The following is a 22,899-nucleotide window of genomic DNA, read 5'->3' as shown; positions in this document are numbered from 1 at the left end:
CAAATTAGGATAGTAGGACTATTAGTTTTAGAATTGTGTTCAAATATTAAATATTAAAACTAATCATTGAAAGTAGATTGGAAAATCAAAGATGGGTGAGTTACAATAGTCCCAAAGATGCTTTTTCAACTCTGAACTGAAGAACCTTCTTGGATGAGAAGTGAAACATCTTTAAAGAAAAACCAGAAAGTCCAGTTGCCTCTTGAAAAAGCACCTTTGGGACGACCATGACCTGGTTAACTGAGAATCTCTATAGAATCTCTGCAATACTAGCAAAGTAAAAGCAATTATTATGCCAATTATTCCTAAAACTAAAACTGCCTAGAATAGCCCCATAGTAAGATAGGTGGCAAATAAATTTAACAAATAATTTAAAACTCGGAGACACTTTGGTTGAAGAAGCTTCTAAAATAAGATGCAATAAAGCAAGAGCCTGTGAATATATACTAGTAAATTGTGGACCCTATCAATGTATATAATGTTTTTAAAGGTGAATATATTAATGCTATGACAGCTAAATCAAATGAGATAAATACATATAAATCAAAGTCAATTTGAAGGATTGTAATTAAGGATAATAATTCCGACAACTCAGGATTTAACCTAAAAGTTAATATGTATGTGCAGGATATTTACTATTTTCTATAAATGCTAGAGAATCTAAGGTTGCATAATATTCACATTGAAAAGGAATTAAGTTAAATCAATTGTGTATTGTTTTTGCCAAATTTAAGACAATTGTAATGCAACAAATACCTGAAATGGGATGACTATATAGATATTCTAGAATTACAATGTCTTAAGTGTATTTGGGCCTTGCCAAAAATTAGAAATGATCTATAAATTAATATTACTTGGTTCAAAATCCTTTACTGCAATTAAATATTAGAATTTCTTTTGAATGAAAGTCATTGAAGATTCTAGAAAGAGACTGTTCTTGGAATTTTTAAAAATCTCAATGGATTTATTACGATATTTAAATGAGAGGGGGAGGTGGGAAAATCAGGTTTGTTGATTGAGGTTTGGTTCAGAAATTGTAACCGTAATTGTTCATGTTGCATCTTATAAATTCTGAATTTTAAAAAGTGGGTTCTTAAACATATATCCAATGTTGCACTTAATTTCAGTGTTTCAGAGTTTCAGCCAAGTCTACTATCTCAATTGAATTATTAGAGGTGCAGTGACTCGTGGCTTAATGATGCAGGAGATGATCTCAGCTCTGGCAGTTTGAGCCCTGGCACTGTATGGCAGGGTGAGCTCCTCAGCGTATCCACTAGCAGTTTGAAAGCATGTTCTATGCAAGTAGATAGATAGGTACCACTTCAGTATGGAGACGAGCTGGTGCTCTGTGCAGGCAGGCAGATTCCTGATGGCTCTGAACCTTCCCAGTTGTGTCACCTGCTTACAAGGCAGCTCTGGGAAGGGAAGGGGGACTTAGTGGTGCAGCAGGAAGAGCCACCCATCTTTCTCTCTGGTGTGAAGCCAATTAGCTTCCTGTGGTGCACCTTGGGAATGCACAAGCATGTCCTATAATGGGGCTGGTACTTTGGCAAGCCAAATTATTACTTTGCAACAGCATTGTGATCTCCTGGCTAACCATATGTCAATAATAACAATAATAATAATTTATTAATAATTAAAACTATTTTGCAGTATGAGTGAATCTTTGCAGCAGTTACACTCTTATAAAATGTTCAAATATTTATTAAATTTATATGCCATCCATTTCACATTCTGTGCCAGCTATAGCTTCCTACTACTCTTCAATGTACAGCGTGTTGCAGCAGTTCAGATATGACCTGACCAGGGCCTGAGTGACTGAATGCAAGGACTCACATTCTAGAAAAGGACACAACTGAAGCACAACATATACATATATCAAGGGATAAACATGCAAGAGTAAATAGCCCCTGACAATTCTATGACATTTATTTCAGTTGTGAATGGTTCAAGCTTCTGAAAAATCATAGGACCACTGTGAAATAATTTTAATTTATAAACCATCTAACATTTCCAGATCAGAGTTTTAATTGAATTGTTAGATTTATATCCAACTTTTCTTCCAGGAGATCAAGACATGCCTAGTTTTCCCCATAGTCAAAATGCAGGGAGAGAGGATGAGCTGAAAGACGTATAGCATTATAATTACTCTTGAGTCTCATAATTTCCAGCTATCATTGTGAGTAACTGATTTGTGATCTGTGACTCCTATACTTTAATTTGTGACTTGAACATAAATTACAGTTCTCTTTCCCCACTAAGTTTACATAATTCAAATATTTAATTTGGTTCTTTTGGGCTCTGTAGCATTTAAAATTGAGAAAATTTGAGAACCTGGAAAATACCTTTATGGCCCAATTTCTGTGACTTTTCTTGACAAGAGTTTAACATAAACAAAGCCAAGATTTTACATTTATCTTTATTCCCTTGGCAACCTGAGAATGTGCAAAATATTCCACAAAAGTGGTTAATCCAACCTTCCAGTCTTAAAGCTCACAGTCTTCCAAACCAGATTGTTCCTCTGAATTACAACTAAATTGTTTTTCAATTTGGTTGATTCTCTAAGCTAATTCATGTAGCTTCATGTAACTTTTTATCTCATTGTTTTTAAATTGCTTTACAGTACTGTCCGATATTGCAATCTTGTTACAATGTACATTTCAACTTAAGCTACCTTTTTTTCTGGGCTGGGGAGACTAAATGTGTTCAGGTCATGTTTATCTTTCTTGTGGGAGGCTCTGTGCCACATACCAAAAACTTCTATGGAAGGACATTGAAACTCTCTTTGAAGACTAAGATTGTTGAATTGTTTGCCCTCAATCTTTATAACACATTCCTCAAAAGTACTGAATTTTCAATATAAACTATAGAAGGGAAGTTGTGTTATGATAGAACAATATATGTTTGCCAGGAACTATTAAGCATAAGTCTTAAAATATCTCAAAGCCTATGCTGGCCTTTGAAGTGCCACAATTTTCTTTTTAGTACTTTCAGTGCCAGTCTTCAGAAGGACAAGTGATAAATGGTCTGCATTAACTGGAGGCATGAAATTGGATCACATGACTTTAGATTCTCTAAAAATGTGGTTCACTGTATGAACAAGAGTCTGTGAATAGAATTCCTCTGGTTCATTGGAGATTATTAGAATGGACCTTGCAGTAATTTATTTTGTTTCATTTCTTCAGTGCTTGTTTACACTACAGACTTTCTTTTAACAACTGAATCAAAAACCTCTGATTCAGTATCCACTATACATCAGATTCTGATTTAGATACAGGAAGAAACTAGTTTATCTAACTAAAAGTTTTGCATCAGTCAGAGCAAGACAACAAAAAAGTGGAGGTAGAATATAAGCAAGTAAGACCTTTCTTGGTGTTATAAATCCATTATCTGAACAGAGATAATGAACAAAGTAGTTGTGAACAGAGTAGTGGTGTGAAACATTTATGGCCTAAGAGATTCTGGAAAGGAATGCTGGCTTCCCCCTGTATTTAACACCGAAAAGGATATAATTCCTACAAAGTAGATATTTTGCAAATGTTACAGACATAGTATATAGGCTCACACATTGTACTAAGGAAGAATGTGGCTTGATTTCAGCATGATATGTTGTGTGTATCTGGCCATTTTTCTTTGTTAATTACAATGTATGCCTTAGAGCATTGTATCCCATTGCAGCCCATTGTGGTTCTTTCAAATCATGATTAAAGAGACAATTTATTTATAAGATAGCCATTGCATCTTAAAACACAATTTATGCTTTGCTCAGAAATAGTATCAGTTTCATTCAGTAAAAAATTATTTGTTAAGTTTATATGATTGTCACATAACTAAATTTCTTGTAAGGTTATATATCTCCTGTAATAATGAATTGATATTTTTACTACATTATATAAGCAAGAGTTTCATTCTGAATCCTATAATAGCATCTTTAAAACTTGGTTGCCATTTGAGTTCCCTGAAAATCAATACTGAAAATCTTATAGGTTTAACAGTATATTCAACTAGTCTTCAATATTAGAGCAATTCACATTATTTTGGCTTTAGAATGAGAGTACAATATAATGGGTAGCCAACAGCTTTCAGGTTTACTTTTCCTGAAAAGCAGGTTTGAGGTTTCTTGCATTAAAACTAAGTACAAGTATACATGCAATTAATAATATTCAGTTAAATAATATGACTCTTGCCCAGGCAAGAAAGAATTAAAACACTGGGTTCAAATTTAAATTGAAAGCAGTCAGACGGCTCCAAGTGTTCACGTACAAGGAATGAGAGAGTTTGTTGGCTCAAGCATCCTTATATGTTAGAATTACATTTAACTGCCATTGTTAATAGTTCTTTTTAAAATCTAAAATATAATGTAATATAAAATCCTCTGCATTAGCCTTTCCTATTCCCAATTTAACACTTTCCAGATATGTTAAGGCCACAATTGCCTGAGATTCTAATCTGTATAGATGTTGTAAGTTTTGAGAGTTGCAATCCTAGGATATCCAATTGCCAGTTGATGCAGAACGCATTTAATTTCCTGAGAGACTGCAGGTTGTTACTAAATCTATATTCTAAGAGAAAAAGATATCTAAATATTAATAATCTCTGCTCGCACTCGCTGCATGTGCTACTAAGCCCTGGCGTTTGCTGTGGATCTAGTGCTAATGGTACTACCAGAAGCAAAAAGCCATTTGATAATTTATTATTCTAGATAAGACACTTTGATTCTTGGAATAGAATCCTCCTTATAAGAATGGAAATGGAACAGACAGAATTGCAGGTAGAATTGCAATGCCTCTTAGGCCTATACCAATGTAAAATAATGCAGATGTTATGAATAAAGAACAGGAGAATGTAAGCACTACAAATCCTAAAGGATGTTATGTTCATTTCTTAATAAAAGGTGAACAGTGATGGAAAGAAAATAGAAATTATTCTGTTGCTTACTTCTTCAGACTGGCCCTGTTTCATCCTTATTCTCCCAAGAGGATGAAACCTAATGATCGTTTTCTCCTGTCAACAGACTCTTTTAATTAAACTGCTATAAATCTTACTCTGAGAAGAATTTCAATCCTCGCATAGCATCTGGGGTCAGTTGGGGTCAGTAAGTTTATGAATCTTAATATTCCAAGTTAAAGTCTGAAGTACCCTTCCCATAGCAACCTTGCTAGCTTAAAACATGAATCTGGTCAGATATTTATGAAGAAATGGTTTATAAACACTTTGATTTGTAAGAAACAATAATAGTTACAAGCATTAAAATTGTGTTTCAATAGACTAGCCTAACGTTCTTGGGGATTGTGTATAATTGGGATATAATTGTTAAAACAGTGAATGAGCAATATACGACTGTAATGGACCCTGCCCATTACTATTACAAGCAGAGGTGGTATTCAGCAGGTTCTGACCAGTACTGGAGAACCAGTAGCGGAAATTTTGAGTAGTTCGGAGAACCAGCAAATACCACCTCTGACTGGCCCCACCCCCATCTATTCTCTGCCTCCTGAGTCCCAGCTGATCAGCTGGGTCTTCTTTTGTTGCCCTGCATAGGAGAACGGAGCTGGAAAGCAGGTTAGTGAGGTGGGGAGGGAATGAGATTTTGCAGTATCCTTTCCCTGCCATGCCCACCAAGCCACGCCACGCACACAGAACCGGTAGTAAAAAAAAAAATTTGAATCCCACCACTGATTGCAAGGGATAACAACAATTGCTTAACAATCCCCACCCCCTGCTCTCCTTTGTTACTAAGCGGAACACAGGGGACCTTGGGTGGGAAGGCCATGGAAGGCCTGGCGCAGACCCAGCCTACCTGCTCCAGGCCTCCCCCATTCCCTGTGATACTTTGTGTTCTGCTTCCTGCCTCTTGGGGTCCCCACAGCCTTGGGCCTATTTCCTCCCCCACCCGCCACCCCGCATGTCCATGCAGGTTCCGCCCCAATCGGGTCCCTACAAGACTTTCCCCACCATGCCCCCATAGCGGTTGGGCCTCCTCCCCCTTCATTCATTATACACTTATCTTTTTAAGATCTCCACAGTTCTAGACTTATCATCAGCACTGTACAGACCACATTAGGGAAGCAGAATGGAGCTTTCCATTCCTGGGCTGGAAGTGGCTGCCATTTTGGCACGACTGCAAGGAATTGTCTGCGGCTGAAAATGACCACTTCCAGGAGGCAGCAAATTCAAAAGCAAATTCATGGCTCCTAATTTCTGAATATTTTATGCAACATTCACAGTCCTCAATCATTGTACTTGGAGATGGTCTTCCAAATAGAATGGCTACAAACTATCTCTCTGGGTTTCTAGGTTGCCATTGATTGAAACTGGTATAATGATTTCTATATAGAAAAAAAAAGAACCCATATTTTATTTTAATGTTTCTCTTCATTTTCTTCCACCTGCAAAAGGCCGTTGTATTATTTTCAATGACATGGGAATCCAAACTCACTGCCTGAGCAAGGGATTGGACTAGGAGACTTCCAAAGTCCCTTCCAACCCTATAATTCTACCAGTCTTTTCACAGTGAAACCATTGTTAGATGCTCTATAATCTGAATGCATTCCACTATTACATTGTTTAACCTAGCACTACCAAATATTATTTAAGAAAGCAGACAATTCTGTCAAGTACCTAACAGAAAGCAAACACTTTTTATTGTCCATAATGGCTAATATGGTAGTTTTGGTTACTCAGTGTTCATAATGGCTAAATATCTAATTACTGTATTTGCTGTATAAATGCAATGATTTCAGTTTCACAAAGGATGCCATATTATTTTGGAACAGTCCATCACTACTTATAGATAGTTTGAGCAAATGGAATAACTTGAACTATACTTGTTTTCTTAACCTTGCTTCCCTGAATTATCCAAGTAAACCCACTAGTTTCTGTTTGTACATTCTAATTGACAGCTGTTCAGACAAACAATTCTTACTATTACTAAATGCTTCTTATAGTAACGTAAGCAAACTGGATTGACAGTGAGTTTTAATTGTCACCATGATTAGTGTCTCAGTGGTTGTGTTCAGCATGCTAATTCATAATTAATACATCCATTCCACTTATTTAAACCAATTTTCTGAATAGTTAGTATTATATATCAAGCAAACTGGATAATTATCCAAAACAGTACACTAAAATTAAGTTAGTCCTTATCAGTGAAATACTAGCAAACATATTGTTTAAAACTGATCAATCAGATGTATCTCCTCCTTCCACCCATTACTTGCATAGCAGAGTTCTTGAACATGTCATACTTTCCAGTGGTCTGGGAAAATCATGAAACAAGTTCCACAAATATTCATTTACCAGTTGTCCTGTAACCACATGACCAGTGAAATGTTTCTGGGAGAGTAGGATTATGTGAGGAGAAAAGTAAGGTCCTACAGGTAGGAACAATTAAATGCATAGGTATAGAATAGGAGGTACCAGGCTCAACAGTAACACTGAGAGGGATCTAGGTGTCTTGGTAGATCACCACCTAAGCCTGAGCCAGCAGGGTGCTGCAGTTGTCAAAAAAGCCAACACAGTTCTAGGCTGCATTAACAGACGATTAGCATCAAAATCACCAGAAGCGATAGTACCACTTTATGCTGCATTACTGAGGCCATACCTGGAATATTGTGACCAGTTCTGGTCAGCACAATTCAAAAAAGATGCTGAGGCACTAGAAAGAATGCAGAGAAGAGCAACAAAAATGACAAGGAATCTGGAGGCTAAATCATACAATGAACTAAGGGAGCTAGGTATGTTTAGTCTAATGAAGAGAAGGCTCAGGGGAGAGACATGACAGCAGTCTTCCAATACTTGAAGGGCTGTCACAGGAGAAAGGGCATTGATTTATTTTCCATAGCATCCAAGGAAAAGACAAGCAGCAGTGGGTGAAAGCTCCTCAGGAGAAAAGTCAACCTGGAACTAAGGAGAGATTTTCTGACAGAGCAATAAATCAATGGAACATCTTGCATCCCAGAATTATAGGTACTCTATCACTGGAGATGGACAACCATTTGTCCAGGATGATATAAGGACTTCTGCCTTGGAGAGTAGGGACTAGAAGACCTTTGCGATCCCTTCCAACCCTATGCTTCTGTGATTCCATGTGCACAGGATACTGTTCACCTAAAAGATTTTCATCCTAATGCAAATAGCTACCATATTTGAATTCTACCATACACTTTTTATCTGGAAATCATATGCCTACAGAACTAAGTATCTATCCATGAAGGTGGATTAAAAAAAAGTGTATTCATGGGTTCAGAACAACTCGGGTAAATTGTGAATGTTAGCCACCATCAAAGCCATATGTGGCTACTTGTACAGCACTAAAACTCTATGGCAATATTAGATAATTCCCTTGGTGTTGCCAGGCTGCATTGTCTCCTGTATCTAATTATTTAAAGTACATTTTAATTAAAAAGTAAGTGGCAAAGATGAATGCCGCCAAGCAAAGCAGAACATTTCAACATCATCTTCATTTTGCAAGAATGGCCTCAGAGGCATTCTTAGAAAATAAAAATAGCAGGAGACTGCAGAGGGTGTTTCGCTTGGAAGTGTGCCCCCCTTGCCCAGATCAAGTTAAATTAGTACACTAAATGATATCGTGAGGTGAGGAGAACAGAACAATGACATGATTTTGCCTTTTTGTAAATGAGACTGGCCATTCTTACAATGACAGTCATTTTGTGAATTGGCAAGAATGAACTAGAAAGTCTTACATGTTTTAGGCATTTAAATCATGCTCCTGTTGTCCCTGGAGTCAAACCTCTGGGAGTGTTTCAGCAAATTTCACACCGTAGTTGTTAAGTTTCCAAAAATATTCTCAGGCATAATATGCAATTAGCCTCAATATTAGTGCCATAGTTCTACTGCATTTACCAACACATCAGTTTTCAGGCTGAGATAAGGTCTACAGTATTCTTCCCCTGCTCCATTCTGGGCCGTGATAATCTGCCAAAACAAGATGACCACTGCTTCACATTATATCATAGGCATAAATTTTGTACACAGATGCTGTAAAGCATTACAGATCTGCTATTCAAGATTGTGATAACCAAAATATCCCTGCTTCAGACTTTGAAAGGATACTATCAGACAAATAGATAGTTCAGAGCTTGATAAATTAATTGTCTTATGTCTTTGGGGAAACTACAGGAAAACAAGAAAAAATTAAAATCCTGATTTTAAAGGATAGACAGATTTGAGAAGAGTGAAGGAAGTTCTTTAAATAATTCAGTCCTAAACTGTTTAATATAATTTCATCAAACTGTTAAGTACAATGTTCACTGAATTAGCCATGTAATGAACATGTCCATAGTTACTTTAGGACTATTTAAAGCAAGATATGTAGTTCCCAAAGATAAATAAAATAATGGTTTTATCAACCGAGGTAGTGTGGAGCTGTAGTTAAATTCTGCAGCAAAAATCATTAAAAAGTACAGTATTCTTTTTTAGGAAATGAGTACAGCTTCCTGAAAGTGTTAAATTATTTTGATTAAAATACAGTCAATCTAGTCCTTTATGGCTGCAAGTACTTGTCAAATACTTGCTCAAAGCAAGTGTCTTCTGAGGCTTCTGCAAGCTTATGAAGGGAGCTAAATAAGATATTCCTGTGGAGGATTGATCTGTGATTTATTCATAGTTGATTAGAAAAAGCCCATTTCCATTGAGTTATGTCAAATGTGCAAGTTGCAGGACTTGATTGCCTGCATTGAAGAACTTGTTTATTTGGCATGTTTGAACCATTGTGTCCCGAATATCAAAGCAAAGATGCATTCAAATTGAATTCAATTCTTACTGATGCCATGGCTGCAAAGTTAAACCTTTATAATATATTTTTTTAAATCTGCATTAAACGCCAATAACTTGATAGTGGCATAGCAGAAATAGGTAGTTGTGTGTTCTTTACAAGTTCGGTTTTCAGCAATAGCTTTTTCTCTGTGTTTAATGAGCTAGAAGACAGAGTAATGAGGTTGAGCCTCCTGCTCAAAACAAAGGGTCTTTCTTCACAAGGGCAACAATCCTGTTGCATGTTACATTCCTTGTTATATTGACAGTTCTCTAAAGGGTTTGACACTGAGAGCTGTTTTGTATCCAGTAGTTTTTCATAGTTATGCCTCTACATCTTCCACCTGCACTTGCTCTGCTAAGCATTCTAGCAAAAGTGTCATTGTTGATATTACTAATATAAGAAAACAAATATTACCCACCTGTTTCCAGCACTGCATAAATTGCCTAGGAAGACTGCAAGCAAACACCTGAGTAGCAACCTCTAAAAATACAGGTTTGGATTGTGTCTTGGTAGTGATAACTGAAGGGCTTTGTGATGAATTGTGCAACAATTCCTATTGTAAAAATAAGAAGCATTTCTCAGAGCTAGATGCTAAGATGGATTCTAAATTAAGGCTGTTCAACCATTTTGCTGATTTCTTCAATGGTAAATTAGGCCCTCAATCTGAATGTGCAACTTTCTGTAAGTTAGTTTCCAACAGCTACTAAATAGATTAAAGACAACTGCTATAAGTGTTGTGCCCTATGTATAAAGCTGAATTATTACAATATTTTAAACGTATTTCTAAGCATCATTTAGGGGCAAAACTTTCTCTTTCCTCAATCTTTCTACAGGATAATTATGCAAAAGTCTCAGTTTCAGAGATTTTTTGTAACTTTGGAGCTTAGGATACATATCCCTCAATTCACCTTCTTCAGCTCATTCTCTCCCTGCCCAGCTCAATATCTGCCAGGTGTGTTGCTGTATGACTTCCAGAATTTGCAGGCAAGTTCAGCATATTTAGACAGTATTCTTTTAAAAGGTCTTCTTGATCCCAGGCACCTTCTGAACTCTTGAGCACTGCAAGAAGGGGAATGCTGTTTGTTTGGTTTCTTTGCTCAAAGCACCATATCTTAATTAACCTTTGCTTAATTCCCAGCCTGACGCAATGGTGTTTGCTACAGGTGGGTCTGGGCTATTCTCATAGGCAGAACCGCCCTGTGGTATTTCTCGACTGAAATGAAATGCACTCTTTTTTCTTTTTTTCCTCCTCAGAGTGCAGCCATTTGCACACACCCAGGCTAATCCTTAAATAGGAATAAATGTACACCCCATAATCTTGTTCAATGCAAATAACCAGAGGGAACTCAGCCAGTGGCATTGGGCAATGCAAATGGAGCTGCTTTGCTTTCCGTGGTAGAATCCCAGCATTTGTTCCAGTGTGATAAGAAGAAAGAATGCAATTCAGTTTTAGCCACTGCTCTGTCAATTAAAAGAAAAGCATTGATAGTACAGTAGAAGAATTCATATTTTCCAGTTTTCTCTAGCTACAGATCTGAACTTCATGGCCACACTGTCTGCTTAGCTTAAATGTCATGGTTTCATAGCTGATCTTGTTTTGGCAAGAATGATGGTGGTTCAGTTTCACATTCCAATATACCCCAATGTATGCTATGTTCAGTGGAATAAACTGCGGTGATTTTACCAGTCTGAGATCTTGTAACAACTTTTAACAGTGAAGCTTCTATATTTATATACATAATGTACGTAATACAAAGCAGAGCATATATGCATTAGTTTGAATCGCTGCCCACTTTGTGTGTATTTCCTTTTTGAGAAAATCCTCTGTTTTCCTAATCTGATATAAATTTGCTGTGGTTTATTTATCCACATTGGTTGTCTGCTTCTCCATACATCATAGTCAAATGGTACAGCCCTAATATATCAGTAGGAGGATAGCGATGCTGTTGCTATCCATTCAATTATATCCAATTCTTAGCAATTCTAGTATAGACTAATACTTTCCATATTTTCTGATCTCGTATGACTTATTTGAAGTGTTTTATGCTCTGACTGATATTGGCTTTGATGGTGACTGTCCATAAGTGTTTTGGCAGACTCGTTTCCTTTTACTGTTGATCACTCCAAGCATAACTGCCTTTTCCAGTGGGTTTGAATGCATGGCATGGCTGAAATAAGTAAGGCAGAATTTTGTGGTTTTGTCTTCCAGCAATATGTCTGGTTTTATGGCACTCCAGTACTTGCTTTTGGTAACCACTACTGCAAACTGTTTGATGATTTACTCTAGCTTATTCCTCAGACACTCCACATTGCTATCTGATGCGTGTTCGTGTAGTGCAGAACCTTGATTTCACCAGTGGCTGCTTCAGCAGTTGGGATTCCTGCTGGATTTGCTCCAGGCACATCATTAAAACCTTCACTATTCATCGGCAGGTTTTTGCTCTTCTCCTCAGATGCTCTTTGGATACCTTCTGGCCTGGGGGAGGGGGCGGTCCTACCACTGGGCACTATGTCAGATTCATTTGAGAATCTTTCCATACAATTTCCTTGGTGAGGTTTTGAAAAGATATGTCACCAGGACATTTATCTCAGTCCTCCCGGTTTATCTAGGTTTGTGATTGGCATACAAATTCATGGCTGGGTTTACTTCTTACTCCATTAAGCACTGCAGTTATGCTGCACAAGGCATCCTTTTCTACTCACTTCTTATTCAGTTTTGCATATTTACTTGCATCCAACAGTCTATGTCTGAAATTTGAGATTGTCCTAGCACTTTAATTCATTAGACTAAAAGAGTAATGTGCAGAAGGATAAACACAGTAGCAATCTTATTGGGGTATTTCTTAAAGCCAGGTTTAAACCTCAATTGTTTCAGTGTTTGAAAATGTGAATCTTATCCCAGCTAAGCAGCTTTGAACCAGTCAAGGCAACACTTCTGTGTGCCCAGTAATCATGAAGGTTGGGGCTTCAGAGTGATGGTATATAGCAATAACAACACCAAGCGGGTGTGACTGAAAATGTTCGACTAGTATGTGTATTTTGTGGGGCTGAAGGAATTAGAAAATCAAACCAATGTCTAAAGGACTCAAAAATCCTGCCACCAAAACCTGGTCAGTTTCGGCAATGCTGTCTGGGAACTGCGGGTGAGCCAAAAATTGGGGCTGGAGGGGTTGAAAACAGCCCATAAACTCAAGTAAAGAAATAAGAACTTCCTCTATCATGGGATAGAGCTGTTTCATTTTTGAAAACTGTATAAGATTCCATTTTCACTACCTTAACATAGGTTTAATTTTGCGGCTAAAATCACAGGAAGAAAAGTGGGAAATTCATTTTAAAAAAACTGAAGGGTTGGTCCCAAATAGTGTAATTCAGAATGATAACACTAACCTGCCTCCCTGGGTGTACCAAAGCAATACACACATATGCTTTATGGTGCTTACCTGCAAACAAATTTTAAAAGGAACGCGGTGGCTCAGTGGCTAAGACATTGAGCTTGTTGATCAGAAAGGTCAGCAGTTCAGCAATTTGAATCTCTAGTGCCAGATAATGAAGTGTTACCTGTCCCAGTTTCTGCCAACCTAGCAATTCGAAAGCACATTAAAAATGCATGTAGAAAAATAGGGACCACTTTGGTGGGAAGGTAACAGCATTCCGTTCGCCTTCGGGGTTTAGTCATACCGGCCACATGACCACAGAGACGTCTTCGAACAGCTCTGGCTCTTCGGCTTTGTAACAGAGATGAACACCAACCCCTAGGGCCAGAAATGACTAGCGCATATGTGCGAGGGGAACCTTTACCTTTACAACAAATTTGACTATTTTACCTTTAGATAGGAATCTCTCTTAATTGTAGTGGGAGGGAAAGATCCACACACCTGATCACCTACTTCCTCCACAGCCATTATACATAGAAAGTTTTACACAGCTCTTTGAAATCTGAGGGCTTTTTCCAAATTGTGTGTTGAGTGGCTTTCCCCTCATCCTTAAGTCAGACTACAAGCATGCAATCTGCTGTCTCTATTACCTCTTTTGTCTCTTCTTGAAGTCCCTGCAGTCACTCAATTTTTCTTGGAAGCATTGAATGACAAAGCCTAATACATTTTATAGGGATTGCCCTTGAGCCATGTCAGAATAAGAAGATGGGAATACCACTAACCAGTGAAGCTAAGAATTATTTTAAAATTTATTTCCCAAGCTCGGGAGAAGGTGAGCCAGTGTCAAGGGAAAAACAATGGGGGAAAAAGATGTCATGCTTGTGTCATGGTTGGGTGCAAGTTTTTTAAAAAAGCCAAAGAAAAGGGGTTTGTAGTGACTCTTATCCTATTCATAGGAAGCTACATATTTGGATCTCTAAATCTAGGTAGCAAGCATGTGCCAAACTTGGTTTGCTTCCTTCTCTCCAGCTTCGCTCACTTGCTTACCTGCAATTGGATTCCATCCTCAGCATACTTACTTTAGGATCAAATATTAAACTTGGATGGGGAAGCTTTCAACTAACTGCTCATTACTTGGACTACAGGGCATGCTCAGCTCCGTGCTGGGCCTTGAGCTGTGCAAACTCCACAGTAAAAGTACCTCTGCTGTTTTCTTATTCAGAGCCTACATAGAAAGCTTATCTGCTGCCTTGGAATGAAAAGCTGGAATCCCAGTGCTAATTAATGTCTGTTCAGCTCTTAGCCCAGCTGGCACTGAAGGATGCTCATCTTGCAAACCAAGCAGGATAGTATAGCTCAGCTTCTTGCTGCGTCTTGCTTTTAATAGCATCAGCTTATTAGCATGACCTTGATATGTGGCACATCTTGGGTGAATCCTGCGAGCAAGGAGCATGGGAAAAGATTTAGCCAATATCTTTTCTAAACATATGTATGGATATTTGCCCATTCAAAAGTTGATAAATAATGCTATCTATTAAGAAAGCAAATGAGGAAGATAGTTCAGGTGTTCTGCGAAGGTTACCGTTCTTCCACTCCAGTCTTTTTTTTTTTTTTTTTGCATCTGATGAGAGCAATGCTTTTGATGCAAGTCTGCAGCTCCTCAAAGTAACGCTGAATATTGAGGATGTGGTGGATGGGGAGAGGCTGAACTTCCAGAGAAGTTAGCCCCATACTGACACTATGCTGTCTTTCCATGCCCACCATCAATTTCAAAAGGGTTGGGTAGAAATGGAGAAAAACTGCCTGCTTCATAGTCTAAGTTGACTAAATCTTTAAGAAAAAAAAAAATGACTGTGTGTTCAAGCAACCCATATCTGATGTCCTTCAGTTTGAGTTCTGTGTCCTCTATAAATGTTTCAGAGTAAGCATGGGGTGGGGGAAGCACCACTGGTTAGTTTCTCTTCCTATGTTCTGTACCTTGAATAACACAAGCAGGAAGGCAGGAGCCAAATAAAAATAAATCATATACCGTATTCTCATTACTTAAATGTGCTTTACAAGGGGCCTCTGAGACAGCCAATATTGTACACAAAGCAGTGTAGACAAAGTAATAATGTACACAAAGAAACATAATACGAATTATATCATTTTGGTGTGTTACAGGCCATTGTGTTAAGAAACCATATAGTGGGGAGCATTGCCTTTACTGCCTCCTGTTATTGGCCTCCTGTTGGTTCTCTCATTCAATTCAAGATATACTCAAAAGTTTTCAAAATTTCCTTAAAATATACAGTTTGGTACATGGCTAAACTGAGGTTCTGAATTCCCTCCCAGGAAAAAAAAAAACAGCAAAATAATTTTTACTTTGTGTTTTGTAAATTGTTTCACAATAATTTTAATTTAGTTTGCCCCATCCAGAGTCACTTGTGAAGATGGGTGGCTATAGAAATCAAATCAATAACATAGGTGACATTAGCCAGATTAGAATGTTATTTTGAAATTAAAAATAACCTCGCAGGATCCTGGGACGTGTTCACCTTCATTCATGAAAAATAACCTTTCCCAAACCAATAAAGACTTCCCTTGCAATATAAATTGCTTTGTTATTAAATGTTATTGAGGTGAATGGGGTTGAACTGTTATTCATATGATACTAAGCATCTGTACAACATAGTTTGAGGATACTATTGAATAATACATATTGATTATTGCCCTGAATTAGGAAACAATAGGTTTATAACATTGGTTCAAGCTTCAGTTGAGATATACATGCTTGCAAGTCATTGTTCTATACATTGTTTATTTGTTTAGGAAAGTTTATGGCATGGGTGACATTACCCAGATTAGAATGTTATTTTGAAATGAAGGTTTTAAGTATTTTTCCTTTTGGTTGCCTTCAATTCAAATTATCGTGCAAAAGTCAGCCCAGATGTCCTGTGGGGAGTCATGAGCGAATATCCTTTTCTTGCATGGTAGATTTGTGGTATTATTTTGGTTTTCAACTCTAAATTATACAGTTTTTAAGCTTCTAGAAATCCATATACACCATGGTGGTAATACAGCAAGATAAATATATACTTTTTTGTTCAATTAAGCTGATTAGTATAAAATAGCTGTTACTAAATCCTTTGAAGAAGAGTTTGAAGAGTACTATTTATTTTCTCTTGTTGAATTTCATGGTAGGCTACATTTTTTTTTCCTAGTTGAAAAGATGAGCTCTTTAGCAGAATTCTCTGCAGAAGATTCTTGCCGGACTGGAGAGAATTTTCTTGATGGTTTACTGTTGCTTCTTCAGAGTATAAATCGAATCTTCATACTTTTGTGGATTCTTCAGTGCTTCAAGCTTAATTTTGAGATTGACAAATGCCAAAAATAAAAATAAATAAATACATTCTCTGTGATTTAGAAATGAAATATGGCTACTATAGCTGGATGATCAAACTTTTTATTATATTTATTACACCAACAAAGAAGCCACTTTGATAGAAAACCTGCCTTGCATAGAGAATATCTCATTTTAAGCCTCTGGATTTTCCACACAGAGGCAGGAAAATCTTTCCTAAAATCCTGAAAAATAATTGTCATGGTAATTCATACAAATAATACCCAAAAAAAAAAAGTTTTATTAATCACTGGCACACAAAGTATCCAGTTGTCCAGTAGATTCATCTCTTTGGTTTTATATTGGAGATATATGAACTTCCAGTTCTTTACACCGATACATATATACATGTCATTATGCTGGGTATAAAAGGTATAAAAAGTTATCAAATAAATTAAAGGCAAGAAAAAAAGCAAATAGCTAAATCTACCAGCCTTGTTCACTCTACCTTTCCATACCTTTCTGTCTTTCAAAACTATCTTTGTATCATACACTTCATGCATTATCTTTTGATCCTTATAGACTTAGTATTCTCTCTCAAAACTGCCTTGATGGATTAATTGATTAAATACCATCAAGTTGTTGTCAACTCACATAGATAGATTTTCACATAGCTAGATTTTATCCTATTATGATCTATTTCTAACATGATCCTTCACTCTTTCAATGGTGGCCCCATCATTACTGTAACTGAGTCTGTCCACCTAGAGGTGGTCACCATATTCTCCTCTTTCCTTCCTTTCCCAGCATTAAAGCCATTTCCAGAGAACTAGGCCTTCTCGTAATGTGCCCAAAATAGGGTAATTTGAACTTGGTAATTTGTTCCCCAAGTTAGAACTCTTGGTTTGTTTATTTGATGATCCATTTGTTTGTTTTCTTGGCTATCCATGGTATTCCCAGGAGTGTTCTCCAACAGTAAAGTTCAAAAACAAATAATCTTCCTATCGTTCTTCTTCAAAGTCTAATTTTTGCTTGTCACAGAGAATATCATGCCTTGCACAATTCTGATCTTTGTAAATATGGGCATATCACAGCATTTGAGCAAACTGCCTTGACTTCCCACCAATTGTCATCAATTTGCGAACAAGTAACTAGAGGTACAAGACAGGTACAGAAATATTAATAGTGTCTAGAAACTGTGGTCCTATTTAAAAGTCTAGAGAGAGTGGAACAAAATTTAATTTAGCTTTGCCCAATTTAACACCTTCCGGTTGCACCAGCACCTGGTACTTATTACAATGACTACATGACTCAATTTGCATTATAAAGTCATGATGTAGATCCTAGCCTTTCACATTTGAATCACAAAGTCAGATGTAAATCTGTATTATAAAGTCAGGGAACTTGTAAAATGATGTCATAATGCATATTTTCAGCCGTCTCTCTCCAGTGGATAGGAACACCATTGGGAATTATGAGTTGAAATCCTACACATTGGTAAGAATGCTTTACATTCCAGAACTCCAGGATATATTTTCAAGGGATGTTTTCTCTGTGTTTTATGCTTTGTAAAACAAGACTTCTAATACATTTAGAAGCAATCTCAGCATTATCTACTAACAGTGATAAATTGGCCAGCAACTGTGCTAATAGCATCTCCTAAGTTTAAATCACAGCTGCTTCAGTGCAGTTCTCCAAATCACTTTTCTGTGCAAATAACAGTTGAAGGGAAAGGGTATATGTTACACAACTGAAATTCCATCCTGCAGCTCACTGTTTCACGTGCTAATCCTCCAAAGGTGCAGGTATGTATTCAATTCAACTTTCCAATTCACCCTTGTATAGTTTGCTTTCGCTGCACACAGATGAATTTGCCACAGATGATGTTGGCCTATACTATAGTTCCAAGCATCTTTTGCCACTGGCCATTTGCCTATGATGGTATATAGCTTTAGAGCAGGAACATCTAAAGGAACACAGCTTATCCACTTCACTATGGCTCTTTCATGTAAATTGCATTTTGCTGCAGAAGTTTCATTAAGTGGCAGTGAAAAGAAAGGACACTGTCTCAAGAAACTTGGAGACTAGATTTGCAAAACATGGTAACCTTAGTTAAATGAACCATAGTTTATTGAAGGAACCCAATTGCCTAAAATATAAACCAAACTACACAGTTTGGATTTGCACAAATAAACCATCACATAGCCAATCACATTTGAACTTTGATGTTTTATGTAAATTCAGCCATAGTTTTTTCAGTTTTAGTGATACTGGAACCAGGTGCTAGATAAAAGAAGGACAAAGAACCAAAAAAAGGGGTAAAACAAAGCGAGCTGTAGCCATTACATCTTCATTCTTTTTTTAAAAAAATAGACTTTATTTAATTTTTATTACATTAAAAACTTAAGAAATATATTACTCAATAGCAGCTATTTGTAGTGCTTATCATATGACAATAATTCATGCACTATTTACAGGTATTAATTTATGCATAATTACATTCTTATTCTATCTATTACTTATATTTAATAATTACCTATCTTTAATCTATCTCCGATCTATCCAGAATCATTGTTCCCACACTTTATAAAATATTGAAACTTCTTTATATTTTAAACTCAGCGTTAATTTATCCATTTCAGCACAGTTCATAACTTTTTTTATAACCAGTTTCTCTGCGGGTATAGATGGCTGTTTCCAACATTGGGCAAAGGCGATCCTGGCAGCAGTCAATATGTGTAATAATAAGTGTTTTGTGCTCTTTACATATTACCTCTTCATTCTTGAAGCAAAGGCAATATTTAAATGCTCCTCTATATTAAAAAAAACTGGAATACTAATAAAAACAGGAAAAAGTTACGACTCCTAGGTGTATGTGTTTTAAAAGATATACTGGTATTTGTAGGGAGTTGCTTGTTTTGATTTTGTTTAATTTCAGAGACTGTTCAAAAGTGGAAAACCCCACCTTTAACCTGAATTTATGCAATCCATGGCAGGACATTTGCACTTTACTACTCACTTCACTTTGACCTGTTTGAACAATCCCCCTCTCTAAATCTATCTGCTGCTTGGTCTGGCCCAGAGAGTTTTACCTTCAAGATCTCCCACCACCAGAACTCCTTCCATGGCCAAATATCCGTGTGTATTATGCTTTTGTGTTCCTTTAGTTTCTTGGCATAAGGCTTCAAAGAATTTCTGTGGGGAGATGGAAATGCTGAGCCAAGATTCTACGAGTAACTTAAAGACATATACATGAATGAAAGAGGCGATGCAGACACTGGCAAATCAAAGAAGTAATTTTCTTCAAGCTAATTGAGTCTTTGCTACTAGGCCTGGAATTATCATGGGATTTTTTAAAAAGATCTTCTAATCTCTTTTGTGAAATCTGATCTGATAAAATACCCAAGCTGTAAGGACAAATTTGGGACTGTCTACTAAAGCAAGAATATCAAACCACCTGCTTCTTTTTCTAGGGGGAGATGTGATTCCAACTAAGCATAATTTGGTGAATTAATCGACTAAAACTTTGCTTGGTGCAGTTGGATCGAGGCCAGCTTGAGCTGGAAGGCAGAAAGTTAAGTTCCAAGATGTGAACGATAGCCACACATGCCTTGGTAGATACACAAACACATATTCCTAAAGGCAAAAGTATACCCCTATCAGCACTTTTTTATCTCTGTTCCAATATTTTTTAAAGCATTGCTTGATTGTTATCAATATGTTATGAAGGGAAAGCATTCTTTAGAAGGTAAATAGCTTAATTCCTAAACAAGTGTGAAGTTTCACTGAAGTTTGGTAAAGTTCATTTTAATTATTTTAAAGAACATACAAGAAATATTTTTCACTTGCCAACTTCATTATCTTAAACTTAAAGCCTTTTACATAACTGAACATATGTAGAGATTTGGAATACACAAACCTGTCAGTTCAGGTTTTACTGAGTTTCTCTTGTTTTTGAAAATATTTGAGCCTGAATTATTAAGATCTGAAAAGGGGGGTGCAGATACAGGCTGTCTCTGAAACAGCAAAGCTAGTGCCAATTGGCTGGCATTTCCAAGATGTTTGTTCATTTAGCAGCTTCAGTGAACAGACAATTTGCAAAGTGCCTGGCAATTGCTGTGTGAGATGTCATGCTCAGATTGGCCCAATTGCTTGCTTAATGTCTGGAACCATCTGCAGCCCTTATCAGAAAGGCAAAAAGCTTTAGCAGAGCAGGCAGCAAAGAAATAAAGGCAAAAGGGTCTAACATGGATCAACACCCATCAGGAGACAACATACCTTCTTGCCATAGAACTGTTTTGGAATGACTTAAGTCTAATTTATGTACTTTCCTCTGCAGTAAGACAATTAGTGATGTGACCCACTGAATTTCCCAGTGAGGTTTCAGGCACTGGCTGCACACTTCAAAACTTACTTTGGATTCATGGGGGCTGGACTCTTGTTTTAAAAATATAGTATTAAGTAAAAGGTAAGTGACAGAGTTAGCTTAAAATGTTCTGTATGTATGTTTGGGTAAAATCACCAAATGGATGGAGGAAGTTTATTAAATACCAAGGTGAATAACTTTTTAGTAGTTAATGATCACTCTCAACACTGGTAGATAGTGAAGGTCACTGTGGGTGGAACAATTACGTAACTGTGTCATACACTTGTTTGTACTTATGGGAAACTATCTTTCTTCAGCTCCCTTTAGCTATTTTAGAACCTTCATTATAGTTTGCGTGTGTTTCTCATCTGTACATGGTAGAAGCCTAGACCACTAATTTTTGGCTGTTGCGGTTAGAGGAGACTTTGGATCCAACACAGAAAGACACTGAATCCCTGCATGCATCCTTGGTTATGTATCTCTGTTTTAAGTTGCTCCTGTGCTTGCTTTTTCACCCCCTCTTTCTTAATTGAAAAATGAGCGATGTGAGAACAAACAGGCTTTTCCCCTAAATAATACCTTCTATTGAGCTGGGCTTCAGACGCATATTGCCACTGGATCTTGGCCATGCTATATAGACCATCTGGAGGATGTGAAGTCAGGAAAACCTAAATAGAGATTTTTTTTCCCTATAGATAAAGGGAAGCAGAGCAGCTGCCTAACAAATAATTAATACAGCATTGATTATTACAGGATATGGTGGTGGCACCTCTCTTAACGTAGCTGTAAAGGTCAGGTAAGTTTCAGAAGTTCCAGCAATAAAGCTCTAGGGATTTTCCAAGTATAGAGGCAATCCATCTCAGAATGCTATTTTTATCCTGCCATGTGTGTGTGTACACTCTCTTCTCTCTCCTGTGGGTGGTATGTGTCCTCTTCAATCTCAGATCCTCCACCAACCTGAGGTCTGAAAGTTTGAGAGTTCTGGTAAGTATCTTAGCTGTTCTTGCAAGCTTTTGGGCAGAGAGCTCTGATGTCATTCCAGGGATCTGTTGGAGTCACTCTTACCACAACCCAAAGTGTCTCTAACATCATTGGGACCACTTTGGCCTTTATTTTTATTTATTTATTTATTTGATTTGTCAATTGCTTACAAGATAATAGGTATAAGTATATACATAGTTATGAATACATGAAATGGGTACATATAAGAAAAATAAAAGAAAAAATAGGACAGGGACGGTAGGCACGTTGGTGCGCTTATGCACACCCCCTACAGACCTCTTAGGAAAGGGGTGAGGTCAATAGTAGACAGTCTAAGGTTAAAGTTTTTGGGGTTTGGGGAAGAAACTACAGAGTCAGGTAGAGTATTCCAGACATTGACCACTCTGTTGCTGAAGTCGTATTTCCTGCAATCAAGTTTGGTGCAGTTAACCTTGAGTTTGCATCTGTTGTGTGCTCTTGTGTTGTTATGGTTGAAGCTGAAGTATTCATTGACAGGTAGGACATTGCAATGTATGATTTTATATACCATACTTAGATCAGACCGAAGACGGTATAGTTCTAGGTTTTCTAGGTCTAGAATTTCAAGTCTGGTGGCATAAGGTATTCTGCAATGAGTAGAGAAGTGTAGAACTCTTCTTGTGAAATATTTCTGGACTTTCTCAACTATGTTAATATCAAATACGTAATGTGGGTTCCAGATTGATGAGCTGTATTCGAGTATTGGTCTAGCAAATGTTTTGTATGCTCTAGTTAGTATTGTGATATTACCAGAGAAAAAGCTACATAGGATTAGGTTAACAACTCTTAATGCCTTTTTGGCTGTGTAGTTACAGTGGGCTCTAGCACTTAGATCATTAGAGATGAGTATTCCATCTCTATTTACTTTCTACATCCTCTCTAGTTCTTTCTTCAGGCTGTGGTATTTCTCCAGTTTCTCCCTGTCCTCCTGTCTGTCCAGATCTGGAAGTCCCACAGTATCTTAACCCTCTTATTCTCCACAACCTTCTGTGGAATCTCCCATCTGGACTTGGGAATGTCTATCTCATACATTCTACAG

This window comes from Notechis scutatus, chromosome 1 (genome assembly GCF_049901735.1).
Source record: "Notechis scutatus isolate UNSWTSFEM ecotype Mainland chromosome 1, rNotScu1.2, whole genome shotgun sequence".
NCBI lineage: Eukaryota > Metazoa > Chordata > Lepidosauria > Squamata > Elapidae > Notechis > Notechis scutatus.
Note: the sequence above shows the minus strand (reverse complement) of the source record.